Below are 22,612 nucleotides of genomic sequence, written 5' to 3'. Positions count from 1 at the left end.
TCAACACACGATCGATATAAACAATTATTAATGAGATATTTTATACTCTTCCAGTCACACTAAGTCTTTGAAATCCAGTATTTATTTTACACTAACAGCACATCTCAATTCGGATACTAGTTTTTCCATTGGAAATACTTGATCTGTATTTGGATTTCATAAAACTTAGAGTTGGAAAAGTTGGTTCAGATGTTCAAGTTGTTCCAAACATACTTAAACGTTTTCCAATAACTGAATCCAGTATTCGTTTTTAAATTGAATTAAAATTAAATAAAATTGAATTTAAATTAATAAAATTAAAAGCTAAGTCCCTCCATAGCACATTTCAAGTCCTTAATAGCCAATGTAGCTAGCAGCTAACATATCAGACAGCAGTCACAGAGTTACTTAAAGTGACCAAGTTTTGCTCTTGCTATTACAAAATGGGGATAATAGGGGCGCCTGGGTGGCTCAGTTGGTTAAGCGTCTGACTTCAGCTCAAGTCATGATCTTGCAGTTCCTGAGTTGGAGCCCCACGTTGGGCTCTGCGTCATGGAGCCTGGAGCCTGCTTCGGATTCTGTGTCTCCCTCTCTCTCTGCCTCTCCCCCGTCATGCTGTCTCTCTCTCTCAAAAAAAAAAAAAAAAAAAAAAAAAAATATATATATATATATATATATTTTAATGGGGATAACAGTACCTACTTTACGTAGGATTGCTGTGATGATTACACGAAATTCAAAAAAATAATATGAAGGTCTTAGCACAGGGCCTGGCTATCATTATGTATATGTGGATGACTCCCAACACAAGAAGTAGAACACAGATCTTTAGATCTATGTTTCCAACTGCGTGGTAAAGCTCTTCACTGAGATCTATCTGTGAGATTTTCCAAACATATTTTAAACTCAACCCACCAAAGCCTGAGTTGATTATCATCATCCTGAATGTGCCTCTCCTGAGCACCCTCATTGATTCAGTGCCACCATCCACTCATGTCTGGTGCCTCAGCCACAGTCTGTCTGGCAGTCATTCTAGTCTCCTCTCTTTTCTTCACTGTTCTCTTCATCCATACTTATTAGTTATTCACCAAGATCTATCAGTTCTACCTCCTAAATACCCCCCAGTCCACAGAGTCTCTCAACCTCTATGGCCACTACCCCAATCTAGGCCACTGTCATTTTTCACTTGGATATTGCAGCTGGTATTCCTGCCTCTACTTATGCCTGCCTTTAATCCATTCTCCATGCTTCAGGAGTATTTTTTCTAAAGCCTGAATTGATCATGCAACAACTTTGCTTAAACACTTTGTCAACTCTTTAAAATGACTTGTAAGGCCCTTCGTGAACTTGTCTGGCTTACCTCTTTTTTCTTGTCTTTCACAATAACCTTCACCATCTCCCCCACTTACATTCCAGCGAGTCTAAACCTCCTTCAGTTCTTCTAACACACTACATGTTGCCTGATGGAGGAAATCCAACATACAGCCATGTTGGCCATGCCTGGTCGCTTCATATTCATTTATATCCTACGAGTCACGTCTCCACTCTGAGAAGGTGTTTTAGGTTCATCATTAGATACTTCTTAACATTTTGCCGTATGGCAACTTGAATGCTCTATTTGACTATGTGTGTTTCAGAGAGTAACTCAGCTGTAGACTCCGAATTAGAAAATGCCATCTCCCTCTCAAAAATCTTTTCATGACACCTCAAGAAATCCTGGGGATGCTAAGCCTTTAGGTTATTAGGCAGTTATTTATTGTGTCTGGTTACATTCCACAAAACCGATTTTTATGAAGTTTCCTTTCTTTGTTTCACTTTGATTGCAGAAATTGGCTAAGATACATTGGCAGTAGGAACATCTATTGCTTATGCAAGTTTTGCTCAAAGAGAGTGTTGATGTTGGAGCTGTGAAAAAAGCACAGATCCTACCTTGCAGGACTGGGGAGAAGATGGGAATGTTAAAAGTTAGCTTTAAAATGGTAGGGGTTCGAGCGCCAGGAGGAGCAGTGGTGGAGTATTTCAAACTTACCCCAGAGCCTAATGAGGTTTGCCAGTGCTCTGGGCAGGCATCACTAGCTGGCTCTTCTCCATACCTCTTGCCCTTTCCTTCCCTCCTCTCTCTCACCTCCCAGACACACACAGTATTGGGAGTCAGGACTTGTGCTAACATTGGAGCCGAATAGACAACATGAGACTGGTAGATCAGGGCAGTGATGGCTAGGTATTTTCCCAGAGGCCCAAAGAGAGCAGGATTTGTATGTCTGGTTTCTACCTCTAACACCTCCAGGCCTAGGGATGGATTCCCAATGATCTTCTTCCATCAAAGGGCTTGATCCCAGGAAAGGCGAGTGAAGATGAAACTTTAGCTTTTTGTCTGGCTTCAGGATAAAGCTATGTGAAACTGTCAAAGTAAATATCATGTTCCCCTGGAAAGCTGTAAATTCCTTTGGCTTTGGGTCCAGGAGGTTTGTCATGTGGTTCGACGAAAGATGAGTCTGTTGATCACAGGTCATTAGCTGTAAGGTTCTAGAGCTCAAGCCAAGTCTACAGTGCAAGCTGCTTTATATAACAGCAAATATAATGCTGGGTTCAAGTAATGCTCAGTAAGTGCTCTTTAATTACTGCTCAAGATGAAAACAGTGAAATAACCTGGCATTTGTTATGTTATTTGGATACTGATGTGCATTTAATCAGATTAAATAGAGGTATTAATAAGTTTTGTCAAGGGGCCTATAAATTAAAAAATGGAATAATTATAAATGCCATTGTAATAAGACATGGCTAAAAAGTCTTCAGAAGGAAATGGAAAATTACAAAAGATTTATTTGATGGTTGATTGGTTGCTTGTTTGTTTTATTTTTGCCACATTCTCTATATATTGAAGAACTATTATCATTTCATGCTATAAAAATCAGATTGAAAGTTTAGAAATTACCATGAGTGAAAACTCCTTTCTGATTTTATAGTTTGGTAAACAGGAGCCATGGATGCTTAAATAATATTTTTCCAAAGTTACTTCTTTCATTGTTTTGCTTTGGATAGAATGAAAGAAAACACTTAAGAAAAGTAATTTTGATCAACTATAGTTGCAGCATTAACTAGATCTTACTAGTCTCTTTGTCCTATATTTATTACTCTGAATTTCTAACAATTATTTTATCCACACCATTTAATAAGTATTTCCCCTATGTTATTATAAACTTTTTATGAGTACTGTTTTTAATGTCTGCAGGCTGTGCAATCATATAGATTTGCCACACTTACTTAATCACTCACCTAATATTGGTTATTTGGGTTATTTTTTTTAAATAAGAATTTTTATAGGATTCCCTTATGGATAAATTTTCATTGGTTTCAAAGTACTGACAATATTTAATGTACATATGGTAATATTTAATCTTAATGTGTATCGTGTTGGCAAAAATTAAAGAGCCAGAAGTTTTTATGTTAAAAGTTCATGAAAATCAGCACAATATAAAAAGCAATCAATCAGTTTCCCTGAGCTTCCAGTTTCGGAGAAAAATTATGACCTTTTCAAGTAGAGATTCCTTGTTCCTGTATGGGAGGAGCCACATAATGAAGCAATCCCAGGAAGGATGCATTGTGGAAACAAGACAGAGAAGCTCACCCAGTGTATATAGCCATGAAGTGTCCCCTCGAGGGGCGACATTCAGATCAGGACCTAGAGCTTGAGAACACTGGCTGTTCTACCACACTAAATACTTCAGGGACAGCAGTAGATAAAACTTCCTGGAAAGTGATCTGTTAATATATAAGGAGGTTCATAAACAGTTTTTTAAATGTTTATTTATTTATTTTGAGAAAGAGGAAGAGAGAAGGCAGGGGAGGGGTAGGAGAGAGGGAGAGAGAATCCCAAACAAGATCTGTGCTGACACAGAAGCTTGAGCTCAGAAACAGTGAGATCATGACTTAAGCCAAGATCAAGAGTTGGATGCTCAACCAGCTGAGTAACCCAGGCTCCCCTTAAATACTTTTTATGTTTTAGGAACAATAAATATTTGGAAGTAATCAGAAAAGGTGAAAAAGTTAGTGAACCAAATGTTCATGTTAGCATGATTTATCATAGGAACAAAAGGGGAACCGCTTGTACATCTAAAGCCAAAGAATTGGCTATGGCATGCCTACATTAGAAGGTAACATCATTAAAAATATGCCTAGAATAATTTAAAATATGCTTAGATTAATTTAAAATTGGTGAGAAAATGGTTTTAGAAAAGAAGAGACATAGCCAAACACAATGCATGAGTTTGTTTGGGGTGGGGGTGGGGGGAAAACAGGAAAAAGTAATTCTGCAGACAATTAAGAAAATGTGACTATGAACTGGATATTAAATGTCATTAGGGAATAATCATTAATATTCTATTGTGATAATGGTATTATGAGTACATGTGAGAGTGTCTTTATTTATAGGAGATTCATATTGAAATATTTAGGGTTGAGATGACATGATGAAAGCAATTTACTTTCAAACATGTCTGCAAAAAATGCTTATGTACATATGAAAATATACACATACATATATTTAGATAGTTAATGCAAATATGGCAAAGTATTTATAAATATTATCTCTAAATCAAAGATATATAGGTATTCATTGTATTTATCTTTTACATTTTATATATATTTGAAGATTTTCATAATAAAGAAATGTATTATATGGCATTATCTAAAAAAAAGATTTTTTTTAACGTTTATTCTTGAGAGAGAAAGAGAAGAGAGAGGCAGGGTGGGGCAGAGAGAGAGGGAGACATAGAATCTGAAGCAGGCTCCAGGCTCTGAGCTATCAGCGCAGAGCCCAACACGGGGCTTGAAACCATGAACCGTGAAATCATGATCTGAGCCAAAGTCAGATGCTTAACTGACTCAGCCACCCAGGCACCCCCAAAGCAGAAAATATGTCATAATGGTTCAGTGATTATATAGGTATAATAGATTTACAGATAATTGTTATTTTCTGCTTTACACTTGGATGCATTGTCTATAATGGACAAATTCTTTTATTATTATCAATAACTACAGCCATAGTTTATTGAGCACTTATTAGGCTTTATACTTTTCATTCATTGTCTTATTTAATTCTTACAACTCTAAGAAGTTGGTGTTATTAATCCCCTTTTATAGTCGTGGAGACTAATATTTAAAGAGATTACATTAGTGTCTCCTGATGCAACAATCTCAGGATTTAACCTAGGCACAAATTATGCTCTATAACTCAAAATCAGTTTTCAAACTATTTGGTAAAATAAAAAGAAACTATTGACATAACTCAAGATTTCTCCCCAGAAGCAGACTAATGATACAGATTTAGAAACTGGAAATTGGGGCACCTGGGTGGCTCAGTCAGTTAAGCATCTGACTCTTGATTTCAGCTCACGTCATCTCACAGTTTCTGAGTTTGAGCCCTGCATCAGGCTCTGCGCTGATAATGCAAAGCCTGCTTGGGATTCTCTCTCTCTCTCTCTCTCTCTCTCTCTCTCTCTCTCTCCCTCTTTCTCTGCCCCTCCCCTGCTCTCTCTCTCTCTCTCTCTCTCTCTCTCAAAATAAATAAATTAAATAAATTTAAAAAAAAAAGCTGGAAATCATGACTTATGCCTTAGCTCTGCAGTTTGCTGTCTGTGTGGTGGTAAAGACTCAACCTCAGAGCTCTGTGCTGGGCATTTATGCTGGTTCCATCCTTCTCACAGAGACGTCACCATGAAAGCAGTAAACATGTGAGTGTATTGGGAAGGACTAGTTGTCCTACAATTTAAGTCATTATTATCATTGCTCTGAGATCCCAATAGTGTGTTCCCATGTCTAGAAGAATACTGGCTTGACCTTTTGAATTTTATTTTAGGATTTGATTCCATTGTTATGAAAACATCTTTTAGTGACATCTGTTTTGTTTTGTGTGTGTGTGTGTATATATACACACACACACACACACACACGTATATATATGTGTATATATATATATATATATATATACATATATATATATATATAACAGTAAGAGTAGGAAATCCCTCCCCATTTCTTGATAAGCCCTGGCTGTAGAATCTGCCTTTGTCATTGATGAGCTTAGCTGACAACCTAGGAGTGTTTCTGGAGGATGGCCTCCATCAAAGACAGAGGAACAAAAGAGGACTGGGTGTGTCTAGGTACCAATCTATAAAGAATGGGCTTTCATATCCCACTTTCCAAACCTGAGCACCATATTTTTTATTTTCAGTGTTTTTAATTTAGGCTTGGGCAAAACTACAATGAATTGTTGTTGAAAGGATGAATGGGTGTTGAGAAAATGTGTTATTTTTGTGTAGTGTCCTATCAGTGTGAAACAGTCAAGAAATTGCCATTGTTGTGAAAACTTTAGCTCAATAACTCAGAGGTAAAGAAAATTGGCACAAGAACATTAACTCTCCATTTGGGCAGAATCTCTGAACTTTGTGAGGCTCACCTATCATTGTAAAACTCTAAAGATCAAGTTTATTTTGGAAGCTCTGCTACAACCTCTAGTATCATGTTACCAATAGCGTAGCCGAGGTAAAGACAGAGAGCAACATTCTATTTCTGAATACACATCTCTATTGTTTTAACGCTCACAATGTTTGCTTTACTAATGCAGCAAGGAGGGAAGATCACAAATTATGTCTTAGGTTAGCGTTTAACATTTTGTTTTTCCAAAGTAACCTTCCTATGATCAACGCCATTACTGAAGATCACAGTTTTAATAACTCATATCTTGAATGTGAATAAGTAATTATTACTGAGGATTCTTTGGCTAGGATTGACCGCCATCAAACCTGTCAACCTATGTCTATTTTCTGTTACTGACCTAAGCAGTGATATAAAGCTATTTTGGGGTAAACAAACAAAAATGAACGCTAGCTAAGATCCCCTGTGGTACATAAGGAGTCATGTTGTATGTGTTTGTGTGTGTGTGTGTGTGTGTGTGTGTGTGGCGGGAGCTAAAATCACACCATCTCATTGGGATACCCCAAAGTATATGCAACCAAGAAAACAGCCAGCTTCTCTGGGAGAAAACATCACACCAGTTATGCAGGGGTCTTGGAAGTATGAAGTTGTAGCCATGTAGAGTCCTTTATCAGTGATTGGCAACAGCAAATAATAGTTGGTGATTAATGCTAGAAACCTTCTGATAAGGGCCTTTAACACCAAAACAAATAAGGAAGGTCTGACAAATATGGCTCCAGTTTATTAAATCTTACAAACCATAATAGCCTGAGTTTGGTAAGGTTTATTTGGATTGTTTCTTTTGTCTCTTTGTCAGGAGCATTCTAAATTAAATTTATTTCCTTGATTTGAGTTAGTTCAATTTCTTAAAAAAAATTTTTTTTCCTCTGTCAAATAGAATATATTATGATGGTTAATTTCATGTTTCACCTTGATCAGACTGAAGAAAGCCCAGATAGCTGGTAGAACATTATTTCTGGATGTGTCTGCAAGGATGTGTCCAGAGAGATTTGCATTTGAATCCATATCTGCATAAAGAAGACTGCCTTCACCAATGAGGGTGGGCATCATCCAGTCAGCTGGGGTCTAGAACAAAAAGGCAGAGGAAGGGCAAATTCTCTCAGCGTGAGCTGACACATTCATCTTCTTCTCCCTCAGACATTGGTGCTCCTGATTCTTAGGCCTTCAGAGTCAGTCTGAATTATACCACCAGATTCTGGTTCTTTAGCTTGTAGAGGGCATATCATGGATCTTCTCAGCCTCCATAATCATGTGAACCAGTTCCTATAATAATCTCCTCTTATAACATATATCCTATTGGTTTTGTTTTTCTGGAGAACCCTGACTAATACATTAAGTAATAGGTCTAATACCAAACCAAGTGTGGTAAAGAATAGAGAGAAATAAAAGTCTTGATATAGTCCTCAAGAAATATAGAATCAAGTTTGGTAGGGTCAAAGAAACAAGAAATAATGATTAGCATGTGGTCAGATGAGTCAGGGAAAGCCATTGCACTGTAACTAGTGAATCCTATTCATTGATTCATTTCATTTATTCCCTCGCTTATAAAACATTTCCTGAATTCCAAATGGCAGCAGGTGATTATGCTAGTAAGGAATGTCCATTCTTATCAGAAAGTCCCTGGTTATGCAGGAGCCATCTAATCCACCCTTTGCATTTGGATTGGCAGTTTTCTTTTTCTCTATTTTTTAATTGTTCCATTTCCAAAGACTTCAATGTAGTTGTGGAATGTGGCTTTCCTTTTCAGAAAATCCAGTGCCAGCATTGTTCCCTCAGGCCAGCAATTCCCAGGCTTTGATATTTTAGTTTAGTGGTGACCATTATATTTGTTTTCACAGTGAGGAAATCTAAGTAATTTGGGGCATGGTTCAAGGTTACATGATGAAGGCATGGACCCTATCCCTGAACTCACCAGCAAAGGTGAACCATAATTAATGAGCAATGATTGGGCATAGAGGTGAGATAGGACCAAAGTCACACCTTTACCGTTCAGAGAACTTGCCAAGTAGACTTCAGCCTTTTGACAATGACCCCATTTCCTCATTTCTCAACCTGGAATTATATGCAGCTTATTTTTCTTTTCTTGCTTAAAGTATTACCATACATGATCATGGGCACTGCAATTGTCAGGGTTGCTCATATCATCCATGGCTAAATCCACAGGTCTGTTCTCAGTCCTCGTTTTACTTGCATTATCTGAACGGTTGACACAGTTTATCAACCCCTCCTCCTTGAAGCACTTTCTTTACTTGATCTTTTTGGGGCACCACATTCTCTGCATTTTCTTGCTACCTCCCTGGCTGTTCCTTTCCATTGTCCTCTGCTGGTTCTTCTTCATCTCCCCAACACCCTAACATTTGGAAGCCAAACCAAGCTCATGACCATTCCTCCATACCTTTTGTGATCCTGTTTCCCAACCTCAGAAATGCAACTCTTTCCTTTCAGTTGCTCAGGCTAAAAACTCAGAGTCATTGTTGACTCCTCTTTCCTCTCACACTCCACATCCTATGTTATAAAGTTCTGTTAGTTCTGTCTTTAAAATGTATCCAGAATGTGAACCCTCTCACCACCTCCACTACTTCCCTGGCCAAGTCACCATGTCTCTTTACTGGAAGCTACCAGTAGCTTTCTCCCTGCTTCTTCCCTTGTACCTCTAAAATGCACCCACAACACAGCACAGTGAGTCTTTAAAATATGTCATTTCATGTCATATTGAAATGACATATTTTGCTCAAAATTGTCCAGTAGCCCCCATCTCACTGAGGGTAAAAGACAGTCCTTGCAATGACTTACAAGGCCTTCCATGACCTGGCACCTAAAAGTTTTCTGATTTCATCTTCTATTCTTTCTGTTCTGATGCCTCTCCAGCCACACACCTGCTTTCTGTTTCCCCACCGTTCCAGGAATGCCCCTAACTTGGGAATTTTGTACTAACTATTCCCTCTGTTTGCAGTGTTCTCCCTTCAGGGAGCCATGTGGCTCACTCCCATACCTCCTTCAGGTATTTGCTCAAGTGTCACCTTATTAGAAAGTTTCCCAGCTAACTTACAATTGCAACCATATCTCTCATCCCAGCATTCTCTTCCCTTTTCCTGTTTAATTTTTTCCCATAGCACATATCATCATTTGATATACTATTTATTTTACTTATTTACTGATGTTCTCCCTCTCATCCACAAAATGTAGGCTCCATGTATACAGGGAATTTTTGGTGTGTTTTATTCATGGCTATATGCCTAGCACCTAGAATAATGTTTGGCATATAGTAGGCTAGAAAATATTAATAAGTATTTTGAATGAATGGTCATATCTTGTTTCAAGGCCATGTGATGAAACAAATCTCAAGTAAAGCTCAAACACAAGGCTCTGAGGAAATGATTTCCATGACCACTTATCTGCTTACACTACCACAAAGAACAAGAAGCTGTATTGTTTTTGCTTTATTTTGTTTTGATTCCCTTATACATCATGTCCTTGTATAATGTATAAGCATGTCCTTAGACAATGTATACAGCCTGTCCTTGTATCCCAGGACAGCTGTCCCTTCCCATTTACTCTGCTCTGTTCTCCCTCCATCATGTGGTTTCTCCACCATAGTATAGTCTGTTCTTTCTAAAGAGGAAAACTACCTTACTAAAATGTAAATAAATCTTAGAGTTGGCCTGTACATCAGAGATAAGTATAAAGCAATGAGACTGAAGCAGAGATTTTCCATTATAAAAAACAAACTATTTGAAAAACCAGGAGTCAATTTTTTTTCCTGCTCTTGACCTTGAGCAAACTGGGCTGGTTAGTCTAGGGTAGAAATGGAATGGGGCTTCTAGCTGGATTGAATGTGTCAACTGGGTGTATTAGCTGCTAATTTAGGATCATGATATGCTTCAAATAACATTTAAATATCTGTATGCTATGTTGTTGGGGAAAGTTCTCAGTTATATCCTTCTCACCCTGCATATCAGCAAAACAGCCAGGGTGGATCTGTAATGTCTATGCTTAATGCACTCTAATGGGCTGGTTTCTACTAGTCACAGACACATGCCAGTTTTTGTTACAGTTGATGCACATGGTCACTCACAGAACCTTAATGTAGTTTAGCTCACTGACCATGATTTATATAACCTGCAGTTTCTGTCTAGTTGACTCATTCATTCTCTCAATCCTTGAATCATCTAAACCTTCCTTAATAATTTCACCTTCATTTTGTCTTCTAGTCCAGAACTTCCCTGTTCATTCTTTAACCCATAGAGAAACCATCAGCCAGTTAATATCACCACATTATCACCCCAGCCACCACGCTCTTGCTCCAAATTCTATTTGAGTCAATCCTAGAATCTCCAGCCTTTTTTCAGAGTTAGGTCTCCTGAAAGATTTGTCCTTCTCACTCTTTTCAACACCTACGATCCCAATACTGCTTCTAGGAGCAGAGGATGTACACTAAGGCCCCAAACAAACAGTTTTTCCCTACACTTAATTTTCACAGACTCCTCTCTAGCCTGTCTAAGGAGGAAGGGAAGATAGCTAAGATAGCTCTGAAGGGCATTGCCCAGGGACACAGGCCCACTTAGAGACTGAGCTTAGTAATAAGATTATAGAATGCTTCCCCTCCTCAACATATACCCCCACCACTGCCACCAACAGGGCTTCAGTATAATAACAGTGGCCTACAGCTGAAAGAGTTCTGAGAGACAGGTTTTCTCTAAGGTGAAGTACTTAGGAAAGCCCAAAGTTAACAAGGGAGATACAACGAGGATGTAAGAGAACTTTGAAACTTCTGGCACCTACAGCTCCAGCCAACATTAAACACAGCCCAACTCCTAGCTAGGTTAACACAAAATCTCACACTAATGGCCTATTACCTGATACATCACGTGAGGCTTTCAACAAAAAATTACTCAGCAAAAAAAACAAACAAAAAAAACACAGCCTGAAGAAAGAGAGCAAGTGTCAGAACCATACATAGATATAACACAGTTACTAGAATTATTAGACAGGGAATTTAAAATCATTATGTTGAATATGTTAAAGGCTCTAATGGAAGAAAATAGGCAACATGCAAAACAAGTGGTTAATGTAAGCAAAAAGATGGAAACTCTTAAGAAAGAATAAAAAAGAAAGGCTACATATAAAAAACACTGTAACAGAAGTGAAGAATATCTCCAATGGAATCATTAGTAGACTGGATATGAATGAGGAAAGAGTCAGTGAGCTTCCAGATATGTCAATAGAAACTTTTCAAACTGAGATGCATAGAGGAAAAACAAGTGGAAATGAAATAAAACAGAACATCCAAGAACCATGAGACAATTATAAAAGATGAAACTTATGTATAGTTGGGATATCAGAAGGAGAAGAAAGTGAGAATGGAGTAGAGAAAATATTTGAAATGATAATGGCCAAGAACAGACACCAAACTACAGATTCAGGAAGCTCAGAGAATACCAGGTTGGATAAATATCAAAAGGAATATACCTTGGCATATCATACTCAAATTTCAGAGAATCAATGACCAAGAGAAAATCCTTAAAGAAGCTAGAGAAACAAAACATCTTACATATAGGGGAGGAAAGGTGTGAATTACATTGGGCATCTCATCAAAAGCCATGCAAGTAACAAGAGAGAAGAGTGAAATATTTAAAATGTTGAAAGAAAAAAAACCAACCAACCCAGAGTTCTATATCCCTCAAAACTGTCATTCAAAAATGAGGATGGTGTGCCTGGGTGGCTCAATCAGTTAAGAGTCCAATTTGATTTTGGCTGAGATTATGATCTCATGGTTCATGAGATTGAGTCCCACGTCAGACTCTGTGCTGACAGCACAGAGCCTGCTTGGGATTCTCTCTCCCTCTCTGTCTCTGCCCCTCCCCCATTCACCCTCTCTTTCCCTGTCTCTCAAAATAAATAAATAAACTTTTTTAAAAAGTGAAGGAGGTTATGTGAGTGAAAAACAAGCCACAGACTGGAAGAATATATTTGTAAAACACACATCTGATAAGAGACTTGTAGCCAAAATATGCAAAGAACTCTTAAAACTCAATGATAAGAGAACAATGAAACCCAGTGAAAAAGTAGGCAAAAATTACTCTTTTACCCTCTCCACCAACACAGGCTGCATTCACACCAAAACCATGAAGAAGACCACCCGAGTCATCATTGAGAAGTACTACACACTCCTGGAAGTACTTCCATGCCAATGAGTACATGTGTGAGGAGATCACCATTATTCCCAGCAAGAAGCTCACAACAAGATTGCAAGCTATGTCACACATCTAATGAAGCGGATTCAGAGAGGCCTGGTGAGAGGAATCTCACCATACTGCAGGAGGAGAAGAAAGAATTATGTTTCTGAGGTCTCAGCCCTGGATCAGGAGATCATTGAAGTAGATTCTGATTCTAAGGAAATGCTGAAACTCTTGGACTTTGGCAGTCTGTCCAATCTACAGGTTGTAGACACTCAGTCTACAATTTGGATCAATTTCAAAACACCATGTGGATCTGTTTGAATCTTTCTATTGGTCTGTATTATCTTCAATAAACCTTGGACAACAACAACAACAACAACAGAAAGTAGGCCAAAACCTGAACAAAAACCTCACCAAAGATGATATACAGATGGAAAATAAGCACATGAAAAGATGCTCAATATTAAATCTTTATAGAATTGCAAATTAAAACAACAAAGAGATCCTGCTACACACCTATTCAAATGGCAAAAATCCCAAACACTGACAGCACCAAAGACTGACAAGGATGTGGAGCAGCAGGAGCTCTTACTGCTGGTGGGGATGCAAAATAGCACAGCCACGTTGGAAGACATTTTGGCAGTTTCTTACAAAGCCAAACATAGTCTACCATATGATCCACCAATTGTGCTCCTTGATATTTACACAAATACATTGAAAACTCATGTCTACACAGAAATGTTCCCATAAATGTTTATTCATAATTGCTCCAAATTAAAAGCATCCAATATGTCCTTCAACAGGTGAGTGGACAAATTGTAGTACATCCAGAGAATGGAATATTATTCAGTGATAAAAAGGAATAATCTATCAAGCCATGAAAAGACAGGAAGGAACCTTAAAAGCTAATTATCAAGTAAAAGAAGACAATCTGAAATGCCTACATATTGTATGATTCCAATTGTAGGACATTCTGGAAAAAACAAAACTATAGACAATAAAAATATCAGTGGTTGCCAGGGGTTTGGGAGTGTGGGAAGGGGTAAGGAGTCTTACTGGAACACTGGAGTCTTTTAGGATGAAACTATTCTGTATGATATCATAATGGTGGATACATGTCATACATTCATCAAAACCCCCAAATTTGTACGATACAAAGAGTGAATCCTATTGTAAACTACGTACGTTAGTTAATAAAAATGTATGAACATTGGTTCATCAATAGTAATAAATGTACCACACCAATGCAAGATGTTAATAATAGGGGAAACTGTGTGTGGGTGAGAAGTAGGGAGGTATATAAGGATTCTGTATTTTTCACTCAGTGAATGCTCTAGAAAATACAGTCTAGTAATTTAAAAAAAAAAAAGTGAAGGAGAATAAAGACCTTGTCAGACAAAATCTTCAATCTGGAAGCTTCTGAAACTGATACAGCCTGCTGAGTTTGGGGCACACTTGGCAGACTATAGAAATTTAGCATTCCTGGATGTGAAGAGACTTCACCACTTTGCTCAGTGTGAAAAAGTAATTATAGGCCCCAGTTCGGAAAAGTAAAGATGTGTATTTTATCAATATAGAGTGGAGACTAGCATTTGTTGGCATATGACTGATCCTGTGCTAGGTGCTCATGTGACTGATTCTGTGTTAGGTGCTTAACATGTCACATTATTCCGTTCCTCTCTTCCTTCCTTTAAAGAAGATACGAGGTCCTTAAAGACTTTACTGTCTAGTAGAGGAGACTGGCAATTGTAGGGTAGTCCAGTATTGTGAGGTCTATGTGCCTGTGATAAGGAGATTCTAAGGTATGGTGGGAGCACATGATAGAGTACATATCCAGCCTCGAGGGCACAGGAAAGGCTCTTATGGGAGGTGACATCTACGTTGACCTGAGGATGAGTGGCAATTAGTCAGGTAAGGGGGAGGGGAGACACGGGGAGAGAAGCAGATTCCAGGCAGAGAGAACAACCTCTGTGAAGGCCCAGAGGTGAATGAAAGTCAACAGGGTTCAGGATAGAGAGAACTTACAATGCCATAACTATGGAGACCAAACATGATACCAGGGTGGTAAGAAAGGACTGGATCTTGCCAGCCAGGGTGAGAAATATCCTGAGGGCAGCGAGACGTTGTGTAAGGAGGGGAGTAAACCAAAATGACTTGCTCTTCCCAAAGATGTCTCTGGATGGATTGTGGAGAATGGGCCAACCTTAGGGACAGAGGACTCTTACAGTGATCTAGGCACCCAAACTAGAGATGGAGATATAGCTACTAAGCTTCAAGAGAGCTGGAATCAAGAGCTGAAACTTGGCAGTTTATTTGATTGGAGAGTGGTGACAGGGAGAAAGAAATTCGAGAGATAAGTTTTCTGGAGACACCTGATGGCATCTTTAACTGAGTAGAAAACAGATCTGTGAGGTTAGAGAGAGGAAAGATGATGGTTTCCGTCTGGAACATTTGGTTTTGAAAAGCCTGTGGGACATGGGTTAGAGTGTATGGACGTGAAACTTGGAAAAGAAATTTGGGCTGGAGAGAAAAGACCTGAAAGTTGCTGGCATAAAAGTAGTGGTTAAAGTGGGAGATTTATTTTTACAACAATCATTAAGGCAGATATTTCTCTCCCTGTTTTCAGAAGAGGGAAGCAAGGTTTGGAGAGCATAAATAATTTGCTCAAAATCAGTCAGGGAGTGGTGGAGCCAGGATTTTTAACTGGTGCGTTTCCACTGCACACCATTGTTTCTGGGTAAATGCACTGTTTCTGAGTAATCTGATTGTACTGCTCCTATGGCTTTTTTCCTCCCACATCTGAGAATTCTGGAAAACATTCCTCCTTGTCACAGAAACTAACCTGGAGAAATGTCACTGTTCACAGCTCAAAACTTCTTTTTTGGAAGCTAAGATAAAACGCATCAACTTCTTCATGAGAGTTTCCTTTCATTTGGACGGAATGATGCCAATGATGCTTGGTCTATGAAAGGAGCCCTGAGTGTCCTTCCAAACCAGACCTGTAGTGGGGACAACCCTTGCCTTTATGTTAACGGTCTACCTCCTCGCGCACTAAGCTGATATTGCACACGTCAGATAAGTGGTGACAGAAGCAGCCAACCCATTCCACTTGCTGATACAAGGCTGGCTCCAGGACTTCTGGCTCTGTGTTTGACCCATCCTCCATCCTGTCACTTGTCTCCTCCTCATGGAGATTCCCAAATCTCCCTCAACCTGGCCCACCAACTCCACCTCCTTTCTCAGTCCTGATAGCACCAGAGTTGAAGCCTTTTCTTATTTTCCATTCAGAGGGAAACTGGATGTTCTTTGTGATGACCTCATCTCTCTTGGCATCCCCCTTCCCACCCCCATCTCCCAGGCACTGTCATTTTCATTTGCATGGCCTCTGGGGTCTTCAACTATGGAGGGACCTGCTTCATAGCTGACACCAAGGCTCAAACTCTAACCTCTCACACTTTCTCATATAACATCTCATCTGCTGGTGGAATACATTTGTTTGTGATTACAGGCTGCTTACAATACCATTGCACAGGGCCTTATGTTATGGCCCAGCGCCATGAGAAAACACATTAGTAATTTTTTATGACCCTAATGCAACCATGCAGGATTTCCCTAAAACAGAAAACATGAAGGGATTTTATTGTCTTGCACTATTAGACATCCCTTATGGCTGATGCATGTATATTAGAACTAACAGAACATAGGATTTTCCAGACATTTTGGGCTGAGAGGTTTCTGACTCTAATTAGTGAACATCCCTTGTTTATCTGCTCTGGGGGACATAAAACACACAAGGAAATTACAAACAAAAGGCATCAAGGTTTTGAATGTTTCTCTTGATATATTAACTTACTCCTGGGCTTAAATGAGATGCTCTTAGTAAGCCACTTCTGAAAGTAACTGTGAAATGATAAAAATTGGAAGAGACTGGTGAATTCTCAAAGATTCTTACTGCACCTCTTTGAAAAATAGCATACAACATGGACTTCAGTTAGACCAGGACACCATCTGGCTCTCCTGTGGGGTGGCTATCTGTCTCTGTCTCTGTCTCTGTCTCTCTCATGCACGCACACACACACACACACACACACACACACACACAAGCACACACATGCATACACCCCATCAAATAAAAATGTCTAAAAAGAGAATAGTGGACTTTCATTTGGCCTTAAGAATAAATACATACATTATTTCTATATAAAAAAAAAACATTCTATGTTTGGCACTGTTAATGGTGTTCAATGTCTACCCAGGAGTTTTTTGATAAACTAGCAGGAGAGAAGTTGAGAGTTTCTAGCTCTCTCAGAGGAACTACACTGGAACATTTTAATTACTTTTCTGTGAAGGACATGCTCATTCTAAATCTGGCAGCTCTTAGAGGCCTCTCCACCCAGCTGGGAGTGTGTTCCCAAGTGCCCAGGGGGTGAAGGTAAGTCAGCCAAGAGTATGAGAAGACAACAGACCCCAGGCAATGAACAAACCCTATCTAATAAAAGGGCTTAAATTAGAATATTTTTAATACAGAGTGTTAGTAGTTGACACGGTGGCGTCAATTCTTTAAACTCCGCATAAAAGTGTGACAGCTACCTTTCCCAACTGCCTATCAGCCTTCAAATACATGCATCCCATTGAGTGGCAAAGGGTGAGAACTTGGCCAAGCATTTCCGTAGTAAGATCCATGGGAAAAACATAGTAGACAAAGCAGAATAATAAAGTACAATGATATTTGGGTTTCACATCAGCTTTGCTATGGTTATAGTAACAAATTTTCCAAGGCTCAAACAGATTTAACCTCCCTTAAAAAAAATAGTATATTGTGACATACTCTGGGGAAAGTGCTATTCATGGCATCTTACCCCTCACAGAATGGAAAAGATGGGTTTGCATTCTATCACTTCACCTGTCAGCTTCCCTGGGGTTGAGTGTTACCCACCTGTTTCCCATGGCTTCCAGGGAACACAAATGGGCTCGCCCTCAGTGCACAATTGCACTGATAGGCAACATGGAAAGTGCCCTTAAAATAATAAGACTGATTTGTGTGTTGCCTTTTTCATATCTGGACTCATCTACGTTGTCATTTCTACACATCGGTTTTACTGAAGGCTATGTTCTCAATACTATTCTGTAAATACTGAAAAGTATTTTCATTGAACCAACCAGATACTGTAAAGGAGCTCCAGCTCAGCCACCCTTCCAGCACCTCACAGGAAGAATCTGCCATCAGAAGGAACTGGGATTATCTAGGAACTAATCCCAGGAGTTAGGCTTTAGGCCATCCGTTCCCTTGGCATGTATTCCTCCTTGGAGAAAAGATCTTTTCTCTTTTCATTCACTGGACCTATGATTGAAGTGGATAGGTAACCCCCAAGGGCATACCAGAGACTCACTAATCAACCCCATTCTGAAGGAGAGAGCACTGCACTTTTAGTATATGTTGAGGGTATATACATGACAGACACAGATACGGTGTGTGGCAACTTGATATTGACTGCGTTGTAATGAATAAAATGTGTCCAGGGCTTAGTGGACTGGACAATGCCTCTGAGAAGTATTGTCATGAAATTATGACTGGAAGCACATTTTAATCATGTTTGGCTCATTGTAGCTCAGTTTTAGATCATGTAATCTGTGGAGAGCATCCATTGATTGGCATATTCTCCTAAATTCAGTTATAGTTTATGAGATGTGGAAGAGAGAAACTCCACTGACAGCAATTACCTAGGATTCATAGGACTTTGCTTACTTCGCAATGCTCTTTCAGTGGTTGACTTTTGCTTGCTCCTGTCCAACCCAGGTTTGGCTATTCTTAGACCTGGAATTAAATCACTGAAGTCTAGTCTTCTCAGGTTTCCCTCCTCCCTGGGAGAGTAGATTTAGAGTGATCATAAGAAAGTCAACTCATCCCTAATCATTTGGCCCGAAGAGACCCAGAATGCTCTTCCCTCTTCCTTTTACAATCCTTCCAATAAAACTTCTCTACTTTTTTTTATCCCTAGGTGGAGAGCGCTCTCAGAGAGTTCACACAGTGAGTGTGGTTTGTGCATTCAATAGTAAGATCTAATCATTGCCTCTTGAGGGCTGAAAAATGAAAACACTGGATAAGAGCCCACCTTCTGGCTTCATGCTTGTCAAGAACAGGATCTATTAGCCTTTTAAAGAAATACTGATAATAAAAAGCAGACTAAGTGAGCTATGTGAATTGGCATCTAATCAATTATTTTCTGAGCTCTTTCTCCCTTAAGTTACTCAGAGCTGCAAGAGCAAACAAGATTTTACTGTTTCTAACCCTCTTGCCTTCCACAAAGCTTGGGGAAATATATAAGCCTGTGTATGCCCCCATTCTTTTTGGGGATGTTTTATTATCATCATCTCCATTGTAGAAGAGGTCATATTCCCTTTAATTAAAGTGCATACAAGTCAGAAACTCCCCAGCCTGCATTTCCCAAGCATCAAGAGGTACAAGGCCTGAGTTTTCCTCCCATAGCCCACCAACAGGGCCGGGACATCAGTGGTGTGAGGACGAGGACAGCCGCCAGCCAACCCAGAGCACAGAGAGCTCAGGCTGCTTTCTTTTTCCCACATCAGTTCTTCACTGTATTTGACCTAGAAGTTTTGGATGCGGACAACACTGCATACTTGGAATAATACTTTTTTTCTCTTTAAACCTTTTGCCCTATAGATGATTCATTTCTCCTGGGCTAAAATTGGACTCATCCTGAGCATCTTTGCATGGAAGACATTCCAGCATTTGGAGGGTCTCATCACAGATTGGTTGCACTGGATGCTCTGGTTTGCCTTCACCTCCTCTTCTACTCTCTCCATACTCAACCTCCACCCTTTGCTTCTACTACATATATCATTGGAAGAAGAAAAACATTTGTGATTTTCCCTGAGTATGGGCCAATTTGTTATTTTAGCATGGGTGTGCCTGGTTTCATAAGGTGCATACCAGGCAGCTGAAGAATGATGTCAATTTTGACCTGCCATCTGTAGTCCCCACCCAGGAGATTTTTAGAAGCACTAACTCCTCCAGCTCCCCAAGGTCATCTTTGTTAACCTCTGTTAACCCTTAGAGGAGCACAATAATGACAAAAGAAATCACAAAACACAAGGAAAAGGCAACTAAAGGGTATATGGTAGTTTAAAAAGTTTCTATTTTTCTATTAAAGTAAAAAAAAAAAAAGCTACTATCCAAACTTGGGCCTGAGATAGGTGTGATTAATGCCATTGTCTGGCTTTTGCCACAAAATACTTCTCTTACGAAAAAAGTATGGGATTACCTAAAGCACCCAGTTACTCTTATTAAGTTCAGATTTTCTTAAAATTAGATTGAGAGGGGCGCCTGGGTGGCGCAGTCGGTTAAGCGTCCGACTTCAGCCAGGTCACGATCTCGCGGTCCGTGAGTTCGAGCCCCGCGTCAGGCTCTGGGCTGATGGCTTGGAGCCTGGAGCCTGTTTCCGATTCTGTGTCTCCCTCTCTCTCTGCCCCTCCCCCGTTCATGCTCTGTCTCTCTCTGTCCCAAAAATAAATAAACGTTGAAAAAAAAATTTTTTTAAAAATTAGATTGAGAAAAATCCATTTCTACATGGAGTGTGCATTACAGAATAAGCTTAAATGCACATGTTTCCAGGCCTAGTCTGAAATCCTGTTGGGTAATTCTGGCCAGGCCTTGACCCTGGGTGTTGTGAGGGTCAGGAATGGTGTTACCAGTTATTGTCTATTTTGTTAGAAGCTAGATTTGAACTTGGGAGCGTGATTAACACTAGCTCAATTTTCCCCTCCTCCAGACAACCACTGAAATCACTAAGGCTTCTGACAGGATAAACATGTCTGTTAGTTTGTTCCTAGGAATTATCCTATACTTTTTGTTGCAATATATTACTTTTCCCCTTTCATCACTCCCCTACCCCCACCCCAGCACCTTTCCCCTCCACTCTTTACCTACTTAGACCTAGATCTGAAGCCATGGAGTCTTCTGGGAGTCTATTCACATATGTCAAAGCTCAGTCAAGGTCCCCCTGAGCTGGAACAGAGCTTATTCTTCCTGTCATAATTTTCTGTTCCCAGGGTCTTTGTTGTCTGTTTCTAGTGCTTAATCATTATTCCAATAGAAGAAAGCGATTTATAATATTTTTAATAAATAATTCAGGAATCTGAATAAATACCCACATTTTCAAAGGAAGTCCATAGCTTCCTCCTTTCCCAACCCCTCTCCATAGTCAACAAACATTTGTGGAAAGCCTTTTATGAAGCAGCTGCTCATCTGGGTCCTCACATTTTATTTGATCGTCACCACCAGCCATTAACCGCACATGTGGTAGGTTCTCAGGGAATCTGTTCTGGTTAAATGGATTACCTTATAGAGCAGAGTTATTAGCCTAACTTTAGAGCTGAGGAGACTGAGGCCCCAAGTAGTAGTTAAGCAGTTAAGTGACTTGTTCAGACTGTGCATTGGCTGAATTTGTCTTCTGTCCATCCCTTTCATTGTCTTGGTCATATTCGTGTCTGTTGTTAAAGCTTCCATTCGGCTGGTACCACAAATAGGGCTGTCTAACATTCTGTCTCATTGCTTCAGAAAGGCATGGTGCTATTTATGGAGAGAACATGGGTTACTGACCAGCGTGGTGTTTTGCCTTTTGGCCTTTGGAATGCAGTCTACAGCATTTTCTCCAGAAAACCTCACACAGATTTGTGTTTGCAGAAAGGGGTCCAAAGGCTTAATTATTTTTTGGGAGCCCTACTATTTGTCCTTTGCTAACCAGGTCATCCTTCAGACAGAAAAAATGTTGTGTATGACCCAGCCAAGGCTGCTGCTCAATGGGGTTGACAGCAGGCCAGAAACTCAAAAACCCTGCCTGCAGGCCTGATCATGTCCAGAGAGTAAGCTGACAGAAAGCAACTCTCTGAATACATCCTGCATGCATCTGTCTCCTCTATGCCTTCGTTCAAGTCTGGAAGAGTTACCAAAAAATATGCCTACTTGACCCTTCTTTTTTTTTTTTTTCCAATGTTTATTTATTTTTGGGACAGAGAGAAACAGAGCATGAATGGGGGAGGGGCCGAGAGAGAGGGAGACACAGAATCGGAAACAGGCTCCAGGCTCTGAGCCATCAGCCCAGAGCCTGACGCGGGGCTCGAACTCCCGGACCGCGAGATCGTGACCTGGCTGAAGTCGGACACTTAACCGACTGCGCCACCCAGGCGCCCCTACTTGACCCTTTTTAATGGGCAGTTGCATTGGTTCCTCTAAACGAGGAAGAGGCAGCCTGCCTCTTCCGACAGAGGCAAAGTAGAATCTGATAGGCATTACAGTGGCCTTTATATTTCTGTGATTTACAACATTTTTAAATGTGTGGTTCCATCACTGTCAGTGACAGCTGCCACATCTGTTTCTCTTGGGAGGTGGATGTAGAAATGCCACTAAATAAAAACTTGGGAATTTCAACATTTGTTCTTTCTGTTTTCCCAACAATAGTTTTACAGATATGTTCACATGACTAAGACTCTTGCTCAAAACCCCTAAAACACCTGAGAGTAAATTACAAAGGAGCCAAGTGTTGGCCCCCCTCATTCTGCAGCAGTGTGTTCTTGGGGGTCTCTTGAGTGAAGAGGGGCACAGACAACTGTTTGATCAGTGAGTCCATCAGAACTGTTAGCCATGCTGATCCTGAAAAGAGAGAGCAACTCAGAAGTCTGGTGGGGTGGCCTGTCTTTCATTCCACAAATATTTTTTTTGTCTTCATACCATGCAGAGCAGTGTGCTAGGTAGAGAAGGACTTGAACGCTGGTTATCTTCAGCTCTCCTGGTCAGTTAACGCCTATCAAGGAATCTCTGTACTCCAGAATATGCTCCAGTTCCAAAAGTGGATGTCAGCATTTTCTAGTCAATTCAGACATAATGTATGTGTCCTTAAATATCAGCAAAACCACAGTTAGAGTGGCAATGATCATCTAGG

The 22,612-nt window shown here is 39.9% G+C and overlaps 1 pseudogene; it reads left to right on the top strand.

The window, feature by feature from the left end:
* Window positions 1-12,521: 12,521 nt before the first annotated feature.
* On the top strand, window positions 12,522-12,974 carry LOC125148649 (40S ribosomal protein S17-like; annotated as a pseudogene).
* The last annotated feature ends 9,638 nt before the right edge of the window (window positions 12,975-22,612 follow it).

Source organism: Prionailurus viverrinus, chromosome D3 (genome assembly GCF_022837055.1).
Source record: "Prionailurus viverrinus isolate Anna chromosome D3, UM_Priviv_1.0, whole genome shotgun sequence".
In the NCBI taxonomy this organism is placed as follows: Eukaryota; Metazoa; Chordata; class Mammalia; order Carnivora; family Felidae; genus Prionailurus; species Prionailurus viverrinus.
Note: the sequence above shows the minus strand (reverse complement) of the source record. Positions and strands in the feature narration are given on the sequence as shown.